Source organism: Osmia lignaria, unplaced genomic scaffold (assembly GCF_051020975.1).
Source record: "Osmia lignaria lignaria isolate PbOS001 unplaced genomic scaffold, iyOsmLign1 scaffold0013, whole genome shotgun sequence".
In the NCBI taxonomy this organism is placed as follows: domain Eukaryota; kingdom Metazoa; phylum Arthropoda; class Insecta; order Hymenoptera; family Megachilidae; genus Osmia; species Osmia lignaria.
Window position 1 is genome coordinate 3,329,989 of NW_027478167.1, and position 27,121 is coordinate 3,357,109.

Genomic DNA, 27,121 nt, shown 5'->3' on the forward strand with positions numbered 1-27,121 from the left:
CTCGAGAACTACGCATCTGATCAAAAAATATCATAGAACATAAAAAGTAGGAAACTTAATTCTCTACAAAAAAGGTCTCTTAACATTTTGCCATAGCTCGCTTCGTTTCCGAGACATTTGCAGATTTATCTCAAGGGAAGGGGCCTGACGGACATATTTCGAGATATTTCTTCTTCTTGTTGTTCTTCTTCTGCACAGCTAAGCTGGAAGTTGCATTTGCGGCTCGCACTATTGCGCAGTTATCTCAAAGAAAGGGGCCACGGTGTTTCTGTATCTCTATTATGTTGGTGCGTCTTCGGAACTTTTAAATATCTCGATATATCTCGAAAACTACGCTTCTGATCAAAAAATATCATAGAACATAAATTGTAGGAAACATAATTCTCTACAAAAAAGGTCTCTTAACATTTTGCCATAGCTCGCTTCGTTTCCGAGATATTTGCAGATATATCTCAAGGGAAGGGGTCTGACGGACATATTTCGAGATATTTCTTCTTCTTGTTGTTCTTCTTCTGCACAGCTAAGCTGGAAGTGGCATTTGCGGCTCGCACTAGTGCAGAGTTATCTCAAAGAAAGGGGCCACGGTGTTTCTGTATCCCTATTATGTTGGTGCGGCTTCGGAACTTTTAAATATCTCGATATATCTCGAAAACTACGCTTCTGATCAAAAAATATCATAGAACATAAATTGTAGGAAACATAATTCTCTACAAAAAACGTCTCTTAACATTTTGCCACAGATCGCTTCGTTTCCGAGATATTTGCAGATTCACCTCAAAGGAACTGGCCTGACGGACATATCTCGAGATATTTCTTCTTCTTGTTGTTCTTCCTCTGCACAGCTAAGCTGGAAGTGGCATTTGCAGCTCGCAATAGTGCAGAGTTATCTCAAAGAAAGGGGCCACGGTGTTTCTGTATCTCTATTATGTTGGTGCGGCTTCGGAACTTTTAAATATCTTGATATATCTCGAGAACTACGCATCTGATCAAAAAATATCATAGAACATAAAAAGTAGGAAACTTAATTCTCTACAAAAAAGGTCTCTTAACATTTTGCCATAGCTCGCTTCGTTTCCGAGACATTTGCAGATTTATCTCAAGGGAAGGGGCCTGACGGACATATTTCGAGATATTTCTTCTTCTTGTTGTTCTTCTTCTGCACAGCTAAGCTGGAAGTTGCATTTGCGGCTCGCACTATTGCACAGTTATCTCAAAGAAAGGGGCCACGGTGTTTCTGTATCTCTATTATGTTGGTGCGTCTTCGGAACTTTTAAATATCTCGATATATCTCGAAAACTACGCTTCTGATCAAAAAATATCATAGAACATAAATTGTAGGAAACATAATTCTCTACAAAAAAGGTCTCTTAACATTTTGCCATAGCTCGCTTCGTTTCCGAGATATTTGCAGATATATCTCAAGGGAAGGGGCCTGACGGACATATTTCGAGATATTTCTTCTTCTTGTGGTTCTTCTTCTGCACAGCTAAGCTGGAAGTGGCATTTGCGGCTCGCACTAGTGCAGAGTTATCTCAAAGAAAGGGGCCACGGTGTTTCTGTATCCCTATTATGTTGGTGCGGCTTCGGACCTTTTAAATATCTCGATATATCTCGAAAACTACGCTTCTGATCAAAAAATATCATAGAACATAAATTGTAGGAAACATAATTCTCTACAAAAAACGTCTCTTAACATTTTGCCATAGATCGCTTCGTTTCCGAGATATTTGCAGATTCAGCTCAAAGGAACTGGCCTGACGGACATATCTCGAGATATTTCTTCTTCTTGTTGTTCTTCCTCTGCACAGCTAAGCTCGAAGTGGCATTTGCAGCTCGCAATAGTGCAGAGTTATCTCAAAGAAAGGGGCCACGGTGTTTCTGTATCTCTATTATGTTGGTGCGGCTTCGGAACTTTTAAATATCTTGATATATCTCGAGAACTACGCATCTGATCAAAAAATATCATAGAACATAAATTGTAGGAAACATAATTCTCTACAAAAAACGTCTCTTAACATTTTGCCATAGCTCGCTTCGGTTCCGAGATATTTGCAGATTTATCTCAAGGGAAGGGGCCTGACGGACATATTTCGAGATATTTCTTCTTCTTGTTGTTCTTCTTCTGCACAGCTAAGCTGGAAGTGGCATTTGCGGCTCGCACTAGTGCAGAGTTATCTCAAAGAAAGGGGCCACGGTGTTTCTGTATCTCTATTATGTTGGTACGGCTTCGGAACTTTTAAATATCTCGATATATCTCGAAAACTACGCTTCTGATCAAAAAATATCATAGAACATAAATTGTAGGAAACATAATTCTCTACAAAAAAGGTCTCTTAACATTTTGCCATAGCTCGCTTCGTTTCCGAGATATTTGCAGATATATCTCAAGGGAAGGGGCCTGACGGACATATTTCGAGATATTTCTCCTTCTTGTTGTTCTTCTTCTGCACAGCTAAGCTGGAAGTGGCATTTACAGCTCGCAATAGTGCAGAGTTATCTCAAAGAAAGGGGCCACGGTGTTTCTGTATCTCTATTATGTTGGTGCGGCTTCGGAACTTTTAAATATCTTGATATATCTCGAGAACTACGCATCTGATCAAAAAATATCATAGAACATGAAAAGTAGGAAACTTAATTCTCTACAAAAAAGGTCTCTTAACATTTTGCCATAGCTCGCTTCGTTTCCGAGATATTTGCAGATTTATCTCAAGGGAAGGGGCCTGACGGACATATTTCGAGATATTTCTTCTTCTTGTTGTTCTTCTTCTGCACAGCTAAGCTGGAAGTGGCATTTGCAGCTCGCACTAGTGCAGAGTTATCTCAAAGAAAGGGGCCACGGTGTTTCTGTATCTCTATTATGTTGGTGCGGCTTCGGAACTTTTAAATATCTCGATATATCTCGAAAACTACGCTTCTGATCAAAAAATATCATAGAACATAAATTGTAGGAAACATAATTCTCTACAAAAAAGCTCTCTTAACATTTTGCCATAGCTCGCTTCGTTTCCGAGATATTTGCAGATATATCTCAAGGGAAGGGGCCTGACGGACATATTTCGAGATATTTCTTCTTCTTGTTGTTCTTCTTCTGCACAGCTGAGCTGGAAGTGGCATTTGCGGCTCGGAATAGTGGAGAGTTATCTCAAAGAAAGGGGCCACGGTGTTTCTGTATCTCTATTATATTGGTGCGGCTTCGGAGCTTTTAAATATCTCGATATATCTCGAAAACTACGCTTCTGATCAAAAAATATCATAGAACATAAATTGTAGGAAACATAATTCTCTACAAAAAACGTCTCTTAACATTTTGCCATAGATCGCTTCGTTTCCGAGATATTTGCAGATTCACCTCAAAGGAACTGGCCTGACGGACATATCTCGAGATATTTCTTCTTCTTGTTGTTCTTCCTCTGCACAGCTAAGCTGGAAGTGGCATTTGCAGCTCGCAATAGTGCAGAGTTATCTCAAAGAAAGGGGCCACGGTGTTTCTGTATCTCTATTATGTTGGTGCGGCTTCGGACCTTTTAAATATCTCGATATATCTCGAAAACTACGCTTCTGATCAAAAAATATCATAGAACATAAATTGTAGGAAACATAATTCTCTACAAAAAACGTCTCTTAACATTTTGCCATAGATCGCTTCGTTTCCGAGATATTTGCAGATTCAGCTCAAAGGAACTGGCCTGACGGACATATCTCGAGATATTTCTTCTTCTTGTTGTTCTTCCTCTGCACAGCTAAGCTGGAAGTGGCATTTGCAGCTCGCAATAGTGCAGAGTTATCTCAAAGAAAGGGGCCACGGTGTTTCTGTATCTCTATTATGTTGGTGCGGCTTCGGAACTTTTAAATATCTTGATATATCTCGAGAACTACGCATCTGATCAAAAAATATCATAGAACATAAATTGTAGGAAACATAATTCTCTACAAAAAACGTCTCTTAACATTTTGCCATAGCTCGCTTCGTTTCCGAGATATTTGCAGATTTATCTCAAGGGAAGGGGCCTGACGGACATATTTCGAGATATTTCTTCTTCTTGTTGTTCTTCTTCTGCACAGCTAAGCTGGAAGTGGCATTTGCAGCTCGCACTAGTGCAGAGTTATCTCAAAGAAAGGGGCCACGGTGTTTCTGTATCTCTATTATGTTGGTGCGGCTTCGGAACTTTTAAATATCTCGATATATCTCGAAAACTACGCTTCTGATCAAAAAATATCATAGAACATAAATTGTAGGAAACATAATTCTCTACAAAAAAGCTCTCTTAACATTTTGCCATAGCTCGCTTCGTTTCCGAGATATTTGCAGATATATCTCAAGGGAAGGGGCCTGACGGACATATTTCGAGATATTTCTTCTTCTTGTTGTTCTTCTTCTGCACAGCTAAGCTGGAAGTGGCATTTACAGCTCGCAATAGTGCAGAGTTATCTCAAAGAAAGGGGCCACGGTGTTTCTGTATCTCTATTATGTTGGTGCGGCTTCGGAACTTTTAAATATCTTGATATATCTCGAGAACTACGCATCTGATCAAAAAATATCATAGAACATGAAAAGTAGGAACCTTAATTCTCTACAAAAAAGGTCTCTTAACATTTTGCCATAGCTCGCTTCGTTTCCGAGATATTTGCAGATTCAGCTCAAAGGAACTGGCCTGACGGACATATTTCGAGATATTTCTTCTTCTTGTTGTTCTTCCTCTGCACAGCTAAGCTGGAAGTGGCATTTGCAGCTCGCAATAGTGCAGAGTTATCTCAAAGAAAGGGGCCACGGTGTTTCTGTATCTCTATTATGTTGGTGCGGCTTCGGAACTTTTAAATATCTTGATATATCTCGAGAACTACGCATCTGATCAAAAAATATCATAGAACATAAAAAGTAGGAAACTTAATTCTCTACAAAAAAGGTCTCTTAACATTTTGCCATAGCTCGCTTCGTTTCCGTGATATTTGCATATTTATCTCAAGGGAAGGGGCCTGACGGACATATTTCGAGATATTTCTTCTTCTTGTTGTTCTTCTTCTGCACAGCTGAGCTGGAAGTGGCATTTGCGGCTCGCAATAGTGCAGAGTTATCTCAAAGAAAGGGGCCACGGTGTTTCTGTATCTCTATTATATTGGTGCGGCTTCGGAGCTTTTAAATATCTCGATATATCTCGAAAACTACGCTTCTGATCAAAAAATATCATAGAACGTAAATTGTAGGAAATATTATTCTCTACAAAAAAGGTCTCTTAACGTTTTGCCATAGCTCGCTTCGTTTCCGAGATATTTGCAGATTCATCTCAAGGGAAGGGGTCTGACGGACATATTTCGAGATATTTCTTCTTCTTGTTGTTCTTCTTCTGCACAGCTAAGCTCGAAGTGGCATTTGCAGCTCGCAATAGTGCAGAGTTATCTCAAAGAAAGAGGCCACGGTGTTTCTGTACCTCTATTATGTTGGTGCAGCTTCGGAACTTTTAAATATCTTGATATATCTCGAGAACTACGCATCTGATCAAAAAATATCATCGAACATAAAAAGTAGAAAACTTAATTCTCTACAAAAAAGGTCTCTTAACATTTTGCCATAGCTCGCTTCGTTTCCGAGATATTTGCAGATTTATCTCAAGGGAAGTGGCCTGACGGACATATTTCGAGATTTTTCTTCTTCTTGTTGTTCTTCTTCTGCACAGCTAAGCTGGAAGTGGCATTTGCAGCTCGCAATAGTGCAGAGTTATCCCAAAGAAAGGGGCCACGGTGTTTCTGTATCTCTATTATGTTGGTGCGGCTTCGGAACTTTTAAATATCTCGATATATCTCGAAAACTACGCTTCTGATCAAAAAATATCATAGAACATAAATTGTAGGAAACATAATTCTCTACAAAAAAGGTCTCCTAACATTTTGCCATAGCTCGCTTCGTTTCCGAGATATTTGCAGATATATCTCAAGGGAAGGGGCCTGACGGACATATTTCGAGATATTTCTTCTTCTTGTTGTTCTTCTTCTGCACACCTGAGCTGGAAGTGGCATTTGCGGCTCGCAATAGTGCAGAGTTATCTCAAAGAAAGGGGCCACGGTGTTTCTGTATCTCTATTATATTGGTGCGGCTTCGGAGCTTTTAAATATCTCGATATATCTCGAAAACTACGCTTCTGATCAAAAAATATCATAGAACATAAATTGTAGGAAACATAATTCTCTACAAAAAAGGTCTCTTAACATTGTGCCATAGCTCGCTTCGTTTCCGAGATATTTGCAGATATATCTCAAGGGAAGGGGCCTGACGGACATATTTCGAGATATTTCTCCTTCTTGTTGTTCTTCTTCTGCACAGCTAAGCTGGAAGTGGCATTTACAGCTCGCAATAGTGCAGAGTTATCTCAAAGAAAGGGGCCACGGTGTTTCTGTATCTCTATTATGTTGGTGCGGCTTCGGAACTTTTAAATATCTTGATATATCTCGAGAACTACGCATCTGATCAAAAAATATCATACTATATAAAAAGTAGGAAACTTAATTCTCTACAAGAAAGGTCTCTAAACATTTTGCCATAGCTCGCTTCGTTTCCGAGATATTTGCAGATTTATCTCAAGGGAAGGGGCCTGACGGACATATTTCGAGATATTTCTTCTTCTTGTTGTTCTTCTTCTGCACAGCTAAGCTGGAAGTGGCATTTGCAGCTCGCAATAGTGCAGAGTTATCTCAAAGAGAGGGGCCACGGTGTTTCTGTATCTCTATTATATTGGTGCGGTTTCGGAGCTTTTAAATATCTCGATATATCTCGAAAACTACGCTTCTGATCAAAAAATATCATAGAACGTAAATTGTAGGAAATATTATTCTCTACAAAAAAGGTCTCTTAACGTTTTGCCATAGCTCGCTTCGTTTCCGAGATATTTGCAGATTCATCTCAAGGGAAGGGGTCTGACGGACATATTTCGAGATATTTCTTCTTCTTGTTGTTCTTCTTCTGCACAGCTAAGCTCGAAGTGGCATTTGCAGCGCGCAATAGTGCAGAGTTATCTCAAAGAAAGGGGCCACGGTGTTTCTGTATCTCTATTATGTTGGTGCGGCTTCGGAACTTTTAAATATCTTGATATATCTCGAGAACTACGCATCTGATCAAAAAATATCATAGAACATAAAAAGTAGGAAACTTAATTCTCTACAAAAAAGGTCTCTTAACATTTTGCCATAGCTCTCTTCGTTTCCGAGATATTTGCAGATTTATCTCAAGGGAAGGGGCCTGACGGACATATTTCGAGATATTTCTTCTTCTTGTTGTTCTTCTTCTGCACAGCTAAGCTGGAAGTGGCATTTACAGCTCGCAATAGTGCAGAGTTATCTCAAAGAAAGGGGCCACGGTGTTTCTGTATCTCTATTATGTTGGTGCGGCTTCGGAACTTTTAAATATCTTGATATATCTCGAGAACTACGCATCTGATCAAAAAATATCATACTATATAAAAAGTAGGAAACTTAATTCTCTACAAGAAAGGTCTCTAAACATTTTGCCATAGCTCGCTTCGTTTCCGAGATATTTGCAGATTTATCTCAAGGGAAGGGGCCTGACGGACATATTTCGAGATATTTCTTCTTCTTGTTGTTCTTCTTCTGCACAGCTAAGCTGGAAGTGGCATTTGCAGCTCGCAATAGTGCAGAGTTATCTCAAAGAGAGGGGCCACGGTGTTTCTGTATCTCTATTATATTGGTGCGGTTTCGGAGCTTTTAAATATCTCGATATATCTCGAAAACTACGCTTCTGATCAAAAAATATCATAGAACGTAAATTGTAGGAAATATTATTCTCTACAAAAAAGGTCTCTTAACGTTTTGCCATAGCTCGCTTCGTTTCCGAGATATTTGCAGATTCATCTCAAGGGAAGGGGTCTGACGGACATATTTCGAGATATTTCTTCTTCTTGTTGTTCTTCTTCTGCACAGCTAAGCTCGAAGTGGCATTTGCAGCGCGCAATAGTGCAGAGTTATCTCAAAGAAAGGGGCCACGGTGTTTCTGTATCTCTATTATGTTGGTGCGGCTTCGGAACTTTTAAATATCTTGATATATCTCGAGAACTACGCATCTGATCAAAAAATATCATAGAACATAAAAAGTAGGAAACTTAATTCTCTACAAAAAAGGTCTCTTAACATTTTGCCATAGCTCTCTTCGTTTCCGAGATATTTGCAGATTTATCTCAAGGGAAGGGGCCTGACGGACATATTTCGAGATATTTCTTCTTCTTGTTGTTCTTCTTCTGCACAGCTAAGCTGGAAGTGGCATTTGCGGCTCGCACTAGTGCAGAGTTATCTCAAAGAAAGGGGCCACGGCGTTTCTGTATCTCTATTATTTTGGTGCGGCTTCGGAACTTTTAAATATCTTGATATATCTCGAGAACTACGCATCTGATCAAAAAATATCATAGAACATAAAAAGTAGGAAACTTAATTCTCCACAAAAAAGGTCTCTTAACATTTTGCCATAGGTCGCTTCGTTTCCGAGATATTTGCAGATTTATCTCAAGGGAAGGGGCCTAACGGACATATTTCGAGATATTTCTTCTTCTTGTTGTCCTTCTTCTGCACAGCTAAACTGGAAGTGGCATTTCCAGCTCGCAATAGTGCAGAGTTATCTCAAAGAGAGGGGCCACGGTGTTTCTGTATCTCTATTATGTTGGTGCGGCTTCGGAACTTTTAAATATCATGATATATCTCGAGAACTACGCATCTGATCAAAAAATATCATAGAACATAAATTGTAGGAAACTTAATTCTCTACAAAAAAGGTCTCTTAACATTTTGCCATAGCTCGCTTCGTTTCCGAGATATTTGCAGATTTATCTCAAGGGAAGGGGCCTGACGGACATATTTCGAGATATTTCTTCTTCTTGTTGTTCTTCTTCTGCACAGCTAAGCTGGAAGTGGCATTTGCGGCTTGCACTAGTGCAGAGTTATCTCAAAGAAAGGGGCCACGGTGTTTCTGTATCCCTATTATGTTGGTGCGGCTTCGGAACTTTTAAATATCTCGATATATCTCGAAAACTACGCTTCGGATCAAAAAATATCATAGAACATAAATAGTAGGAAACATAATTCTCTACAAAAAACGTCTCTTAACATTTTGCCATAGCTCGCTTCGTTTCCGAGATATGTGCAGATTTATCTCAAGGGAAGGGGCCTGACGGACATAATTCGAGATATTTCTTCTTCTTGTTGTTCTTCTTCTGCACAGCTAAGCTGGAAGTGGCATTTGCGGCTCGCACTAGTGCAGAGTTATCTCAAGGAAAGGGGCCACGGTGTTTCTGTATCTCTATTATGTTGGTGCGGCTTCGGAACTTTTAAATATCTCGATATATCTCGAAAACTACGCTTCTGATCAAAAAATATCATAGAACATAAATTGTAGGAAACATAATTCTCTACAAAAAAGGTCTCTCAACATTTTGCAATAGCTCGCTTCGTTTCCGAGATATTTGCAGATATATCTCAAGGGAAGGGGCCTGACGGACATATTTCGAGATATTTCTTCTTCTTGTTGTTCTTCTTCTGCACAGCTAAGCTGGAAGTGGCATTTACAGCTCGCAATAGTGCAGAGTTATCTCAAAGAAAGGGGCCACGGTGTTTCTGTATCTCTATTATGTTGGTGCGGCTTCGGAACTTTTAAATATCTCGATATATCTCGAAAACTACGCTTCTGATCAAAAAATATCATAGAACATAAATTGTAGGAAAGATAATTCTCTACAAAAAACGTCTCTTAACATTTTGCCATAGCTCGCTTCGTTTCCGAGATATTTGCAGATTCAGCTCAAAGGAACGGGCCTGACGGACATATTTCGAGATACTTCTTCTTCTTGTTGTTCTTCCTCTGCACAGCTAAGCTGGAAGTGGCATTTGCAGCTCGCAATAGTGCAGAGTTATCTCAAAGAAAGGGGCCACGGTGTTTCTGTATCTCTATTATGTTGGTGCGGCTTCGGAACTTTTAAATATCTTGATATATCTCGAGAACTACGCATCTGATCAAAAAATATCATAGAACATAAAAAGTAGGAAACTTAATTCTCTACAAAAAAGGTCTCTTAACATTTTGCCATAGCTCGCTTCGTTTCCGAGATATTTGCAGATTTATCTCAAGGGAAGGGGCCTGACGGACATATTTCGAGATATTTCTTCTTCTTGTTGTTCTTCTTCTGCACAGCTAAGCTGGAAGTGGCATTTGCGGCTCGCACTAGTGCAGAGTTATCTCAACGAAAGGGGCCACGGTGTTTCTGTATCTCTATTATGTTGGTGCGGCTTCGGAACTTTTAAATATCCCGATATATCTCGAAAACTACGCTTCTGATCAAAAAATATCATAGAACATAAATTGTAGGAAACATAATTCTCTACAAAAAAGGTCTCTCAACATTTTGCAATAGCTCGCTTCGTTTCCGAGATATTTGCAGATATATCTCAAGGGAAGGGGCCTGACGGACATATTTCGAGATATTTCTTCTTCTTGTTGTTCTTCTTCTGCACAGCTAAGCTGGAAGTGGCATTTGCAGCTCGCAATAGTGCAGAGTTATCTCAAAGAAAGGGGCCACGGTGTTTCTGTATCTCTATTATGTTGGTGCGGCTTCGGAACTTTTAAATATCTTGATATATCTCGAGAACTACGCATCTGATCAAAAAATATCATAGAACATAAAAAGTAGGAAACTTAATTCTCTACAAAAAAGGTCTCTTAACATTTTGCCATAGCTCGCTTGGTTTCCGAGATATTTGCAGATTTATCTCAAGGGAAGGGGCCTGACGGACATATTTCGAGATATTTCTTCTTCTTGTTGTTCTTCTTCTGCACAGCTAAGCTGGAAGTGGCATTTACAGCTCGCAATAGTGCAGAGTTATCTCAAAGAAAGGGGCCACGGTGTTTCTGTATCTCTATTATGTTGGTGCGGCTTCGGAACTTTTAAATATCTTGATATATCTCGAGAACTACGCATCTGATCAAAAAATATCATAGAACATAAAAAGTAGGAAACTTAAGTCTCTACAAAAAAGGTCTCTTAACATTTTGCCATAGGTCGCTTCGTTTCCGAGATATTTGCAGATTTATCTCAAGGGAAGGGGCCTAACGGACATATTTCGAGATATTTCTTCTTCTTGTTGTCCTTCTTCTGCACAGCTAAACTGGAAGTGGCATTTCCAGCTCGCAATAGTGCAGAGTTATCTCAAAGAGAGGGGCCACGGTGTTTCTGTATCTCTATTATGTTGGTGCGGCTTCGGAACTTTTAAATATCTTGATATATCTCGAGAACTACGCATCTGATCAAAAAATATCATACAAGATAAAAAGTAGGAAACTTAATTCTCTACAAAAAAGGTCTCTTAACATTTTGCCATAGCTCGCTTCGTTTCCGAGATATTTGCAGATTTATCTCAAGGGAAGGGGCCTGACGGACATATTTCGAGATATTTCTTCTTCTTGTTGTTCTTCTTCTGCACAGCTAAGCTGGAAGTGGCATTTGCGGCTCGCACTAGTGCAGAGTTATCTCAAAGAAAGGGGCCACGGTGTTTCTGTATCCCTATTATGTTGGTGCGGCTTCGGAACTTTTAAATATCTCGATATATCTCGAAAACTACGCTTCGGATCAAAAAATATCATAGAACATAAATAGTAGGAAACATAATTCTCTACAAAAAACGTCTCTTAACATTTTGCCATAGCTCGCTTCGTTTCCGAGATATGTGCAGATTTATCTCAAGGGAAGGGGCCTGACGGACATATTTCGAGATATTTCTTCTTCTTGTTGTTCTTCTTCTGCACAGCTAAGCTGGAAGTGGCATTTGCGGCTCGCACTAGTGCAGAGTTATCTCAACGAAAGGGGCCACGGTGTTTCTGTATCTCTATTATGTTGGTGCGGCTTCGGAACTGTTAAATATCTCGATATATCTCGAAAACTACGCTTCTGATCAAAAAATATCATAGAACATAAATTGTAGGAAACATAATTCTCTACAAAAAAGGTCTCTCAACATTTTGCCATAGCTCGCTTCGTTTCCGAGATATTTGCAGATATATCTCAAGGGAAGGGGCCTGACGGACATATTTCGAGATATTTCTTCTTCTTGTTGTTCTTCTTCTGCACAGCTAAGCTGGAAGTGGCATTTGCAGCTCGCAATAGTGCAGAGTTATCTCAAAGAAAGGGGCCACGGTGTTTCTGTATCTCTATTATGTTGGTGCGGCTTCGGAACTTTTAAATATCTTGATATATCTCGAGAACTACGCATCTGATCAAAAAATATCATAGAACATAAAAAGTAGGAAACTTAATTCTCTACAAAAAAGGTCTCTTAACATTTTGCCACAGCTCGCTTCGTTTCCGAGATATTTGCAGATTTATCTCAAGGGAAGGGGCCTGACGGACATATTTCGAGATATTTCTTCTTCTTGTTGTTCTTCTTCTGCACAGCTAAGCTGGAAGTGGCATTTACAGCTCGCAATAGTGCAGAGTTATCTCAAAGAAAGGGGCCACGGTGTTTCTGTATCTCTATTATGTTGGTGCGGCTTCGGAACTTTTAAATATCTTGATATATCTCGAGAACTACGCATCTGATCAAAAAATATCATACAAGATAAAAAGTAGGAAACTTAATTCTCTACAAAAAAGGTCTCTTAACATTTTGCCATAGCTCGCTTCGTTTCCGAGATATTTGCAGATTTATCTCAAGGGAAGGGGCCTGACGGACATATTTCGAGATATTTCTTCTTCTTGTTGTTCTTCTTCTGCACAGCTAAGCTGGAAGTGGCATTTGCGGCTCGCACTAGTGCAGAGTTATCTCAAAGAAAGGGGCCACGGTGTTTCTGTATCCCTATTATGTTGGTGCGGCTTCGGAACTTTTAAATATCTCGATATATCTCGAAAACTACGCTTCGGATCAAAAAATATCATAGAACATAAATAGTAGGAAACATAATTCTCTACAAAAAACGTCTCTTAACATTTTGCCATAGCTCGCTTCGTTTCCGAGATATGTGCAGATTTATCTCAAGGGAAGGGGCCTGACGGACATATTTCGAGATATTTCTTCTTCTTGTTGTTCTTCTTCTGCACAGCTAAGCTGGAAGTGGCATTTGCGGCTCGCACTAGTGCAGAGTTATCTCAACGAAAGGGGCCACGGTGTTTCTGTATCTCTATTATGTTGGTGCGGCTTCGGAACTGTTAAATATCTCGATATATCTCGAAAACTACGCTTCTGATCAAAAAATATCATAGAACATAAATTGTAGGAAACATAATTCTCTACAAAAAAGGTCTCTCAACATTTTGCCATAGCTCGCTTCGTTTCCGAGATATTTGCAGATATATCTCAAGGGAAGGGGCCTGACGGACATATTTCGAGATATTTCTTCTTCTTGTTGTTCTTCTTCTGCACAGCTAAGCTGGAAGTGGCATTTACAGCTCGCAATAGTGCAGAGTTATCTCAAAGAAAGGGGCCACGGTGTTTCTGTATCTCTATTATGTTGGTGCGGCTTCGGAACTTTTAAATATCTTGATATATCTCGAGAACTACGCATCTGATCAAAAAATATCATAGAACATAAATTGTAGGAAACATAATTCTCTATAAAAAACGTCTCTTAACATTTTGCCATAGCTCGCTTCGTTTCCGAGATATTTGCAGATTCATCTCAAAGGAACTGGCCTGACGGACATATTTCGAGATATTTCTTCTTCTTGTTGTTCTTCCTCTACACAGCTAAGCTGGAAGTGGCATTTGCAGCTCGCAATAGTGCAGAGTTATCTCAAAGAAAGGGGCCACGGCGTTTCTGTATCTCTATTACGTTGGTGCGGCTTCGGAACTTTTAAATATCTTGATATATCTCGAGAACTACGCATCTGATCAAAAAATATCATAGAACATAAAAAGTAGCAAACTTAATTCTCTACAAAAAAGGTCTCTTAACATTTTGCCATAGGTCGCTTCGTTTCCGAGATATTTGCAGATTTATCTCAAGGGAAGGGGCCTAACGGACATATTTCGAGATATTTCTTCTTCTTGTTGTCCTTCTTCTGCACAGCTAAACTGGAAGTGGCATTTCCAGCTCGCAATAGTGCAGAGTTATCTCAAAGAGAGGGGCCACGGTGTTTCTGTATCTCTATTATGTTGGTGCGGCTTCGGAACTTTTAAATATCTTGATATATCTCGAGAACTACGCATCTGATCAAAAAATATCATAGAAGATAAAAAGTAGGAAACTTAATTCTCTACAAAAAAGGTCTCTTAACATTTTGCCATAGCTCGCTTCGTTTCCGAGATATTTGCAGATTTATCTCAAGGGAAGGGGCCTGACGGACATAATTCGAGATATTTCTTCTTCTTGTTGTTCTTCTTCTGCACAGCTAAGCTGGAAGTGGCATTTGCGGCTCGCACTAGTGCAGAGTTATCTCAACGAAAGGGGCCACGGTGTTTCTGTATCTCTATTATGTTGGTGCGGCTTCGGAACTTTTAAATATCTCGATATATCTCGAAAACTACGCTTCTGATCAAAAAATATCGTAGAACATAAATTGTAGGAAACATAATTCTCTACAAAAAACGTCTCTTAACATTTTGCCATAGCTCGCTTCGTTTCCGAGATATTTGCAGATTTATCTCAAGGGAAGGGGCCTGACGGATATTAATCGAGATATTTCTTCTTCTTGATGTTCTTCTCCTGCACAGCTAAGCTGGAAGTGGCATTTGCAGCTCGCAATAGTGCAGAGTTATCTCAAAGAAAGGGGCCACGGTGTTTCTGTATCTCTATTATGTTGGTGCGGCTTCGGAACTTTTAAATATCTTGATATATCTCGAGAACTACGCATCTGATCAAAGAATATCATAGAGCATAAATTGTAGGAAACATAATTCTCTACAAAAAAGGTCTCTTAACATTTTGCCATAGCTCGCTTCGTTTCCGAGATATTTGCAGATATATCTCAAGGGAAGGGGCCTGACGGACATATTTCGAGATATTTCTTCTTCTTGTTGTTCTTCTTCTGCACAGCTAAGCTGGAAGTGGCATTTGCGGCTCGCACTAGTGCAGAGTTATCTCAAAGAAAGGGGCCACGGTATTTCTGTATCCCTATTATGTTGGTGCGGCTTCGGAACTTTTAAATATCTCGATATATCTCGAAAACTACGCTTCTGTTCAAAAAATATCATAGAACATAAATTGTAGGAAACATAATTATCTACAAAAAAGGTCTCTTAACATTTTGCCATACCTCGCTTCGTTTCCGAGATATTTGCAGATATATCTCAAGGGAAGGGGCCTGACGGACATATTTCGAGATATTTCTTCTTCTTGTTGTTCTTCTTCTGCACAGCTAAGCTGGAAGTGGCATTTGCGGCTCGCACTAGTGCAGAGTTATCTCAAAGAAAGGGGCCACGGTGTTTCTGTATCTCTATTATGTTGGTGCGGCTTTGGAACTTTTAAATATCTCGATATATCTCGAAAACTACGCTTCTGATCAAAAAATATCATAGAACATAAATTGTAGGAAACATAATTCTCTACAAAAAAGGTCTCTTAACATTTTGCCATAGCTCGCTTCGTTTCCGAGATATTTGCAGATATATCTCAAGGGAAGGGGCCTGACGGACATATTTCGAGATATTTCTTCTTCTTGTTGTTCTTCTTCTGCACAGCTAAGCTGGAAGTGGCATTTGCGGCTCGCACTAGTGCAGAGTTATCTCAAAGAAAGGGGCCACGGTATTTCTGTATCCCTATTATGTTGGTGCGGCTTCGGAACTTTTAAATATCTCGATATATCTCGAAAACTACGCTTCTGATCAAAAAATATCATAGAACATAAATTGTAGGAAACATAATTCTCTACAAAAAAGGTCTCTTAACATTTTGCCATACCTCGCTTCGTTTCCGAGATATTTGCAGATATATCTCAAGGGAAGGGGCCTGACGGACATATTTCGAGATATTTCTTCTTCTTGTTGTTCTTCTTCTGCACAGCTAAGCTGGAAGTGGCATTTACAGCTCGCAATAGTGCAGAGTTATCTCAAAGAAAGGGGCCACGGTGTTTCTGTATCTCTATTATGTTGGTGCGGTTTCGGAACTTTTAAATATCTTGATATATCTCGAGAACTACGCATCTGATCAAAAAATATCATACAACATAAAAAGTAGGAAACTTAATTCTCTACAAAAAAGGTCTCTTAACATTTTACCATAGCCCTCTTCGTTTCCGAGATATTTGCAGATTTATCTCAAGGGAAGGGGCCTGACGGACATTAATCGAGATATTTCTTCTTCTTGATGTTCTTCTTCTGCACAGCTAAGCTGGAAGTGGCATTTGCAGCTCGCAATAGTGCAGAGTTATCTCAAAGAAAGGGGCCACGGTGTTTCTGTATCTCTATTATGTTGGTGCGGCTTCGGAACTTTTAAATATCTTGATATATCTCGAGAACTACGCGTGTGATCAAAAAATATCATAGAACATAAAAAGTAGGAAACATAATTCTCTACAAAAAAGGTGTCTTAACATTTTGCCATAGCTCGCTTCGTTTCCGAGATATTTGCAGATTTATCACAAGGGAAGGGGCCTGACGGACATATTTCGAGATATTTCTTCTTCTTGTTGTTCTTCTTCTGCACAGCTAAGCTGGAAGTGGCATTTACAGCTCGCAATAGTGCAGAGTTATCTCAAAGAAAGGGGCCACGGTTTTTGTGTATCTCTATTATGTTGGTGCGGCTTCGGAACTTTTAAATATCTTGATATATCTCGAGAACTGCGCATCTGATCAAAAAATATCATAGAACATAAAAAGTAGGAAACTTAATTCTCTACAAAAAAGGTCTCTTAACATTTTGCCATAGCTCGCTTCGTTTCCGAGATATTTGCAGATTTATCTCAAGGGAAGGGGCCTAACGGACATATTTCGAGTTATTTCTTCTTCTTGTTGTTCTTCCTCTGCACAGCTAAACTGGAAGTGGCATTTCCAGCTCGCAATAGTGCAGAGTTATCTCAAAGAAAGGGGCCACGGTGTTTCTGTATCTCTATTATGTTGGTGCGGCTTCGGAACTTTTAAATATCTTGATATATCTCGAGAACTACGCATCTGATCAAAAAATATCATAGAACATAAAAAGTAGGAAACTTAATTCTCTACAAAAAAGGTCTCTTAACATTTTGCCATAGCTCGCTTCGTTTCCGAGATATTTGCAGATTTATCTCAAGGGAAGGGGCCTGACGGACATATTTCGAGATATTTCTTCTTCTTCTTGTTCTTCTTCTGCACAGCTAAGCTGGAAGTGGCATTTGCAGCTCGCAATAGTGCAGAGTTATCTCAAAGAGAGGGGCCACGGTTTTACTGTATCTCTATTATGTTGGTGCGGCTTCGGAACTTTTAAATATCTTGATATATCTCGAGAACTACGCATCTGATAAAAAAATATCATAGAACATAAAAAGTAGGAAACATAATTCTCTACAAAAAAGGTCTCTTAACATTTTGCCATAGCTCGCTTCGTTTCCGAGATATTTGCAGATTTATCTCAAGGGAAGGGGCCTAACGGACATATTTCGAGATATTTCTTCTTCTTGTTGTTCTTCTTCTGCACAGCTAAACTGGAAGTGGCATTTCCAGCTCGCAATAGTGCAGAGTTATCTCAAAGAAAGGGGCCACGGTGTTTCTGTATCTCTATTATGTTGGTGCGGCTTCGGAACTTTTAAATATCTTGATATATCTCGAGAACTACGCATCTGATCAAAAAATATCATAGAACATTATAAGTAGGAAACTTAATTCTCTACAAAAAAGGTCTCTTAACATTTTGCCATAGCTCGCGTCGTTTCCGAGATATTTGCAGATTTATCTCAAGGGAAGGGGCCTAACGGACATATTTCGAGATATTTCTTCTTCTTGTTGTTCTTCTTCTGCACAGCTAAACTGGAAGTGGCATTTCCAGCTCGCAATAGTGCAGAGTTATCTCAAAGAAAGGAGCCACGGTGTTTCTGTATCTCTATTATGTTGGTGCGGCTTCGGAACTTTTAAATATCTTGATATATCTCGAGAACTACGCATCTGATCAAAAAATATCATAGAACATAAAAAGTAGGAAACTTAATTCTCTACAAAAAAGGTCTCTTAACATTTTGCCATACCTCGCTTCGTTTCCGAGATATTTGCAGATTTATCTCAAGGGAAGGGGCCTGACGGACATATTTCGAGATATTTCTTCTTCTTGTTGTTCTTCTTCTGCACAGCTAAGCTGGAAGTGGCATTTGCGGCTCGCACTAGTGCAGAGTTATCTCAAAGAAAGGGGCCACGGTGTTTCTGTATCTGTATTATGTTGGTGCGGCTTCGGAACTTTTAAATATCTTGATATATCTCGAGAACTACGCATCTGATCAAAAAATATCATAGAACATAAAAAGTAGGAAACTTAATTCTCTACAAAAAAGGTCTCTTAACATTTTGCCATAGCTCGCTTCGTTTCCGAGATATTTGCAGATTTATCTCAAGGGAAGGGGCCTGACGGACATATTTCGAGATATTTCTTCTTCTTGTTGTACTTCTTCTGCACAGCTAAGCTGGAAGTGGCATTTGCGGCTCGCACTAGTGCAGAGTTATCTCAAAGAAAGGGGCCACGGTGTTTCTGTATCTGTATTATGTTGGTGCGGCTTCGGCACTTTTAAATATCTTGATATATCTCGAGAACTACGCATCTGATCAAAAAATATCATAGAAGATAAAAAGTAGGAAACTTAATTCTCTACAAAAAAGGTCTCTTAACATTTCGCCATAGCTCGCTTCGTTTCCGAGATATTTGCAGATTTATCTCAAGGGAAGGGGCCTGACGGACATATTTCGAGATATTTCTTCTTCTTGTTGTTCTTCTTCTGCACAGCTAAGCTGGAAGTGGCATTTGCGGCTCGCACTATTGCAGAGTTATCTCAAAGAAAGGGGCCACGGTGTTTCTGTATCTCTATTATGTTGGTGCGGCTTCGTAACTTTTAAATATCTAGATATATCTCGAAAACTACGCTTCTGATCAAAAAATATCATAGAACATAAATTGTAGGAAACATAATTCTCTACAAAAAAGGTCTCTTAACATTTTGCCATAGCTCGCGTCGTTTCCGAGATATTTGCAGATTTATCTCAAGGGAAGGGGCCTAACGGACATATTTCGAGATATTTCTTCTTCTTGTTGTTCTTCTTCTGCACAGCTAAACTGGAAGTGGCATTTCCAGCTCGCAATAGTGCAGAGTTATCTCAAAGAAAGGAGCCACGGTGTTTCTGTATCTCTATTATGTTGGTGCGGCTTCGGAACTTTTAAATATCTTGATATATCTCGAGAACTACGCATCTAATCAAAAAATATCATAAAACATAAAAAGTAGGAAACTTAATTCTCTACAAAAAAGGTCTCTTAACATTTTGCCATAGCTCGCTTCGTTTCCGAGATATTTGCAGATTTATCTCAAGGGAAGGGGCCTGACGGACATATTTCGAGATATTTCTTCTTCTTGTTGTACTTCTTCTGCACAGCTAAGCTGGAAGTGGCATTTGCGGCTCGCACTAGTGCAGAGTTATCTCAAAGAAAGGGGCCACGGTGTTTCTGTATCTGTATTATGTTGGTGCGGCTTCGGCACTTTTAAATATCTTGATATATCTCGAGAACTACGCATCTGATCAAAAAATATCATAGAAGATAAAAAGTAGGAAACTTAATTCTCTACAAAAAAGGTCTCTTAACATTTCGCCATAGCTCGCTTCGTTTCCGAGATATTTGCAGATTTATCTCAAGGGAAGGGGCCTGACGGACATATTTCGAGATATTTCTTCTTCTTGTTGTTCTTCTTCTGCACAGCTAAGCTGGAAGTGGCATTTGCGGCTCGCACTATTGCAGAGTTATCTCAAAGAAAGGGGCCACGGTGTTTCTGTATCTCTATTATGTTGGTGCGGCTTCGTAACTTTTAAATATCTAGATATATCTCGAAAACTACGCTTCTGATCAAAAAATATCATAGAACATAAATTGTAGGAAACATAATTCTCTACAAAAAAGGTCTCTTAACATTTTGCCATAGCTCGCTTGGTTTCCGAGATATTTGCAGATATATCTCAAGGGCAGGGGCCTGACGGACATATTTCGAGATATTTCTTCTTCTTGTTGTACTTCTTCTGCACAGCTAAGCTGGAAGTGGCATTTGCGGCTCGCACTAGTGCAGAGTTATCTCAAAGAAAGGGGCCACGGTGTTTCTGTATCTGTATTATGTTGGTGCGGCTTCGGCACTTTTAAATATCTTGATATATCTCGAGAACTACGCATCTGATCAAAAAATATCATAGAAGATAAAAAGTAGGAAACTTAATTCTCTACAAAAAAGGTCTCTTAACATTTCGCCATAGCTCGCTTCGTTTCCGAGATATTTGCAGATTTATCTCAAGGGAAGGGGCCTGTCGGACATATTTCGAGATATTTCTTCTTCTTCTTGTTCTTCTTCTGCACAGCTAAGCTGGAAGTGGCATTTGCGGCTCGCACTAGTGCAGAGTTGTCTCAAAGAAAGGGGCCACGGTGTTTCTGTATCTGTATTATGTTGGTGCGGCTTCGGAACTTTTAAATATCTTGATATATCTCGAGAACTACGCATCTGATCAAAAAATATCATAGAACATAAAAAGTAGGAAACTTAATTCTCTACAAAAAAGGTCTCTTAACATTTTGCCATAGCTCGCTTCGTTTCCGTGATATTTGCAGATTTATCTCAAGGGAAGGGGCCTGACGGACATATTTCGAGATATTTCTTCTTCTTGTTGTTCTTCTTCTGCACAGCTAAGCTGGAAGTGGCATTTGCGGCTCGCACTATTGCAGAGTTATCTCAAAGAAAGGGGCCACGGTGTTTCTGTATCTCTATTATGTTGGTGCGGCTTCGTAACTTTTAAATATCTAGATATATCTCGAAAACTACGCTTCTGATCAAAAAATATCATAGAACATAAATTGTAGGAAACATAATTCTCTACAAAAAAGGTCTCTTAACATTTTGCCATAGCTCGCTTGGTTTCCGAGATATTTGCAGATATATCTCAAGGGCAGGGGCCTGACGGACATATTTCGAGATATTTCTTCTTCTTGTTGTTCTTCTTCTGCACAGCTAAGCTGGAAGTGGCATTTACAGCTCGCAATAGTGCAGAGTTATCTCAAAGAAAGGGGCCACGGTGTTTCTGTATCTCTATTATGTTGGTGCGGCTTCGGAACTTTTAAATATCTTGATATATCTCGAGAACTACGCGTCTGATCAAAAAATATCATAGAACATAAAAAGTAGGAAACATAATTCTCTACAAAAAAGGTCTCTTAACATTTTGCCATAGCTCGCGTCGTTTCCGAGATATTTGCAGATTTATCTCAAGGGAAGGGGCCTGACGGACATATTTCGAGATATTTCTTCTTCTTGTTGTTCTTCTTCTGCACAGCTAAGCTGGAAGTGGCATTTGCGGCTCGCACTAGTGCAGAGTTATCTCAAAGAAAGGGGCCACGGTGTTTCTGTATCTGTATTATGTTGGTGCGGTTTCGGAACTTTTAAATATCTTGATATATCTCGAGAACTACGCATCTGATCAAAAAATATCATAGAACATAAAAAGTAGGAAACTTAATTCTCTACAAATAAGGTCTCTTAACATTTTGCCATAGCTCGCTTCGTTTCCGAGATATTTGCAGATTTATCTCAAGGGAAGGGGCCTCACGGACATATTTCGAGATATTTCTTCTTCTTGTTGTTCTTCTTCTGCACAGCTAAGCTGGAAGTGGCATTTGCAGCTCGCAATAGTGCAGAGATATCTCAAAGAAAGGGGCCACGGTGTTTCTGTATCTCTATTATGTTGGTGCGGCTTCGGAACTTTTAAATATCTTGATATATCTCGAGAACTACGCGTCTGATCAAAAAATATCATAGAACATAAAAAGTAGGAAACATAATTCTCTACAAAAAAGGTCTCTTAACATTTTGCCATAGCTCGCGTCGTTTCCGAGATATTTGCAGATTTATCTCAAGGGAAGGGGCCTGACGGACATATTTCGAGATATTTCTTCTTCTTGTTGTTCTTCTTCTGCACAGCTAAGCTGGAAGTGGCATTTGCGGCTCGCACTAGTGCAGAGTTATCTCAAAGAAAGGGGCCACGGTGTTTCTGTATCTGTATTATGTTGGTGCGGCTTCGGAGCTTTTAAATATCTTGATATATCTCGAGAACTACGCGTCTGATCAAAAAATATCATAGAACATAAAAAGTAGGAAACATAATTCTCTACAAAAAAGGTCTCTTAACATTTTGCCATAGCTCGCTTCGTTTCCGAGATATTTGCAGATATATCGCAAGGGAAGGGGCCTGACGGACATATTTCGAGATATTTCTTCTTCTTGTTGTTCTTCTTCTGCACAGCTAAGCTGGAAGTGGCATTTGCGGCTCGCACTAGTGCACAGTTATCTCAAAGAAAGGGGCCACGGTGTTTCTGTATCTCTAATATGTTGGTGCGGCTTCGGAACTTTTAAGTATCTCGATATATCTCGAAAACTACGCTTCTGATCAAAAAATATCATAGAACATAAATTGTAGGAAACATAATTCTCTACAAAAAACGTCTCTTAACATTTTGCCATAGCTCGCTTCGTTTCCGAGATATTTGCAGATTCAGCTCAAAGGAACTGGCCTGACGGACATATTTCGAGATATTTCTTCTTCTTGTTGTTCTTCCTCTGCACAGCTAAGCTGGAAGTGGCATTTGCAGCTCGCAATAGTGCAGAGTTATCTCAAAGAAAGGGGCCACGGTGTTCCTGTATCTCTATTATGTTGGTGCGGCTTCGGAACTTTTAAATATCTTGATATATCTCGAGAACTACGCATCTGATCAAAAAATATCATAGAACATAAAAAGTAGGAAACTTAATTCTCTACAAAAAAGGTCTCTTAACATTTTGCCATAGCTCGCTTCGTTTCCGAGATATTTGCAGATTTATCTCAAGGGAAGGGGCCTGACGGACATATTTCGAGATATTTCTTCTTCTTGTTGTTCTTCTTCTGCACAGCTAAGCTGGAAGTGGCATTTGCGGCTCGCACTATTGCAGAGTTATCTCAAAGAAAGGGGCCACGGTGTTTCTGTATATGTATTATGTTGGTGCGGCTTCGGAACTTTTAAATATCTTGATATATCTCGAGAACTACGCATCTGATCAAAAAATATCATAGAAGATAAAAAGTAGGAAACTTAATTCTCTACAAAAAAGCTCTCTTAACATTTCGCCATAGCTCGCTTCGTTTCCGAGATATTTGCAGATTTATCTCAAGGGAAGGGGCCTGTCGGACATATTTCGAGATATTTCTTCTTCTTGTTGTTCTTCTTCTGCACAGCTAAGCTGGAAGTGGCATTTGCGGCTCGCACTAGTGCAGAGTTGTCTCAAAGAAAGGGGCCACGGTGTTTCTGTATCTCTATTATGTTGGTGCGGCTTCGGAACTTTTAAATATCTCGATATATCTCGAAAACTACGCTTCTGATCAAAAAATATCATAGAACATAAATTGTAGGAAACATAATTCTCTACAAAAAAGGTCTCTCAACATTTTGCCATAGCTCGCTTCGTTTCCGAGATATTTGCAGATATATCTCAAGGGCAGGGGCCTGACGGACATATTTCGAGATATTTCTTCTTCTTGTTGTTCTTCTTCTGCACAGCTAAGCTGGAAGTGGCATTTACAGCTCGCAATAGTGCAGAGTTATCTCAAAGAAAGGTGCCACGGTGTTTCTGTATCTCTATTATGTTGGTGCGGCTTCGGAACTTTTAAATATCTTGATATATCTCGAGAACTACGCATCTGATCAAAAAATATCATAGAACATAAAAAGTAGGAAACTTGACTCTCTACAAAAAAGGTCTCTTAACATTTTGCCATAGCTCGCTTCGTTTCCGAGATATTTGCAGATTTATCTCAAGGGAAGGGGCCTAACGGACATATTTCGAGAAATTTCTTCTTCTTGTTGTTCTTCTTCTGCACAGCTAAACTGGAAGTGGCATTTCCAGCTCGCAATAGTGCAGAGTTATCTCAAAGAAAGGAGCCACGGTGTTTCTGTATCTCTATTATGTTGGTGCGGCTTCGGAACTTTTAAATATCTTGATATATCTCGAGAACTACGCATCTGATCAAAAAATATCATAGAACATAAAAAGTAGGAAACTTAATTCTCTACAAAAAAGGTCTCTTAACATTTTGCCATAGCTCGCTTCGTTTCCGAGATATTTGCAGATTTATCTCAAGGGAAGGGGCCTGACGGACATATTTCGAGATATTTCTTCTTCTTGTTGTTCTTCTTCTGCACAGCTAAGCTGGAAGTGGCATTTGCGGCTCGCACTAGTGCAGAGTTATCTCAAAGAAAGGGGCCACGGTGTTTCTGTATCTGTATTATGTTGGTGCGGCTTCGGAACTTTTAAATATCTTGATATATCTCGAGAACTACGCATCTGATCAAAAAATATCTAAGAACATAAAAAGTAGGAAACTTAATTCTCTACAAAAAAGGTCTCTTAACATTTTGCCATAGCTCGCTTCGTTTCCGAGATATTTGCAGATTTATCTCAAGGGAAGGGGCCTGACGGACATATTTCGAGATATTTCTTCTTCTTGTTGTTCTTCTTCTGCACAGCTAAGCTGGAAGTGGCATTTGCGGCTCGCACTATTGCAGAGTTATCTCAAAGAAAGGGGCTACGGTGTTTCTGTATCTCTATTATGTTGGTGCGGCTTCGTAACTTTTAAATATCTAGATATATCTCGAAAACTACGCTTCTGATCAAAAAATATCATAGAACATAAATTGTAGGAAACATAATTCTCTACAAAAAAGGTCTCTTAACATTTTGCCATAGCTCGCTTGGTTTCCGAGATATTTGCAGATATATCTCAAGGGCAGGGACCTGACGGACATATTTCGAGATATTTCTTCTTCTTGTTGTTCTTCTTCTGCACAGCTAAGCTGGAAGTGGCATTTACAGCTCGCAATAGTGCAGAGTTATCTCAAAGAAAGGGGCCACGGTGTTTCTGTATCTCTATTATGTTGGTGCGGCTTCGTAACTTTTAAATATCTAGATATATCTCGAAAACTACGCTTCTGATCAAAAAATATCATAGAACATAAATTGTAGGAAACATAATTCTCTACAAAAAAGGTCTCTTAACATTTTGCCATAGCTCGCTTGGTTTCCGAGATATTTGCAGATATATCTCAAGGGCAGGGACCTGACGGACATATTTCGAGATATTTCTTCTTCTTGTTGTTCTTCTTCTGCACAGCTAAGCTGGAAGTGGCATTTACAGCTCGCAATAGTGCAGAGTTATCTCAAAGAAAGGGGCCACGGTGTTTCTGTATCTCTATTATGCTGGTGCGGTTTCGGAACTTTTAAATATCTTGATATATCTCGAGAACTACGCATCTGATCAAAAAATATCATAGAACATAAAAAGTAGGAAACTTAATTCTCTACAAATAAGGTCTCTTAACATTTTGCCATATCTCGCTTCGTTTCCGAGATATTTGCAGATATATCTCAAGGGCAGGGACCTGACGGACATATTTCGAGATATTTCTTCTTCTTGTTGTTCTTCTTCTGCACAGCTAAGCTGGAAGTGGCATTTACAGCTCGCAATAGTGCAGAGTTATCTCAAAGAAAGGGGCCACGGTGTTTCTGTATCTCTATTATGCTGGTGCGGTTTCGGAACTTTTAAATATCTTGATATATCTCGAGAACTACGCATCTGATCAAAAAATATCATAGCTAAATAAAAAGTAGGAAACTTAATTCTCTACAAATAAGGTCTCTTAACATTTTGCCATATCTCGCTTCGTTTCCGAGATATTTGCAGATTTATCTCAAGGGAAGGGGCCTCACGGACATATTTCGAGATATTTCTTCTTCTTGTTGTTCTTCTTCTGCACAGCTAAGCTGGAAGTGGCATTTGCAGCTCGCAATAGTGCAGAGATATCTCAAAGAAAGGGGCCACGGTGTTTCTGTATCTCTATTATGTTGGTGCGGCTTCGGAACTTTTAAATATCTTGATATATCTCGAGAACTACGCGTCTGATCAAAAAATATCATAGAACATAAAAAGTAGGAAACATAATTCTCTACAAAAAAGGTCTCTCAACATTTTGCCATAGCTCGCGTCGTTTCCGAGATATTTGCAGATTTATCTCAAGGGAAGGGGCCTGACGGACATATTTCGAGATATTTCTTCTTCTTGTTGTTCTTCTTCTGCACAGCTAAGCTGGAAGTGGCATTTGCGGCTCGCACTAGTGCAGAGTTATCTCAAAGAAAGGGGCCACGGTGTTTCTGTATCTGTATTATGTTGGTGCGGCTTCGGAGCTTTTAAATATCTTGATATATCTCGAGAACTACGCGTCTGATCAAAAAATATCATAGAACATAAGAAGTAGGAAACATAATTCTCTACAAAAAAGGTCTCTTAACATTTTGCCATAGCTCGCTTCGTTTCCGAGATATTTGCAGATTTATCTCAAGGGAAGGGGCCTGACGGACATATTTCGAGATATTTCTTCTTCTTGTTGTTCTTCTTCTGCACAGCTAAGCTGGAAGTGGCATTTGCGGCTCGCACTAGTGCACAGTTATCTCAAAGAAAGCGGCCACGGTGTTTCTGTATCTCTAATATGTTGGTGCGGCTTCGGAACTTTTAAGTATCTCGATATATCTCGAAAACTACGCTTCTGATCAAAAAATATCATAGAACATAAAAAGTAGGAAACTTAATTCTCTACAAAAAAGGTCTCTTAACATTTTGCCATAGCTCGCTTCGTTTCCGAGATATTTGCAGATTTATCTCAAGGGAAGGGGCCCGTCGGACATATTTCGAGATATTTCTTCTTCTTGTTGTTCTTCTTCTGCACAGCTAAGCTGGAAGTGGCATTTGCGGCTCGCACTAGTGCAGAGTTATCTCAAAGAAAGGGGCCACGGTGTTTCTGTATCTGTATTATGTTGGTGCGGCTTCGGAACTTTTAAATATCTTGATATATCTCGAGAACTACGCATCTGATCAAAAAATATCTAAGAACATAAAAAGTAGGAAACTTAATTCTCTACAAAAA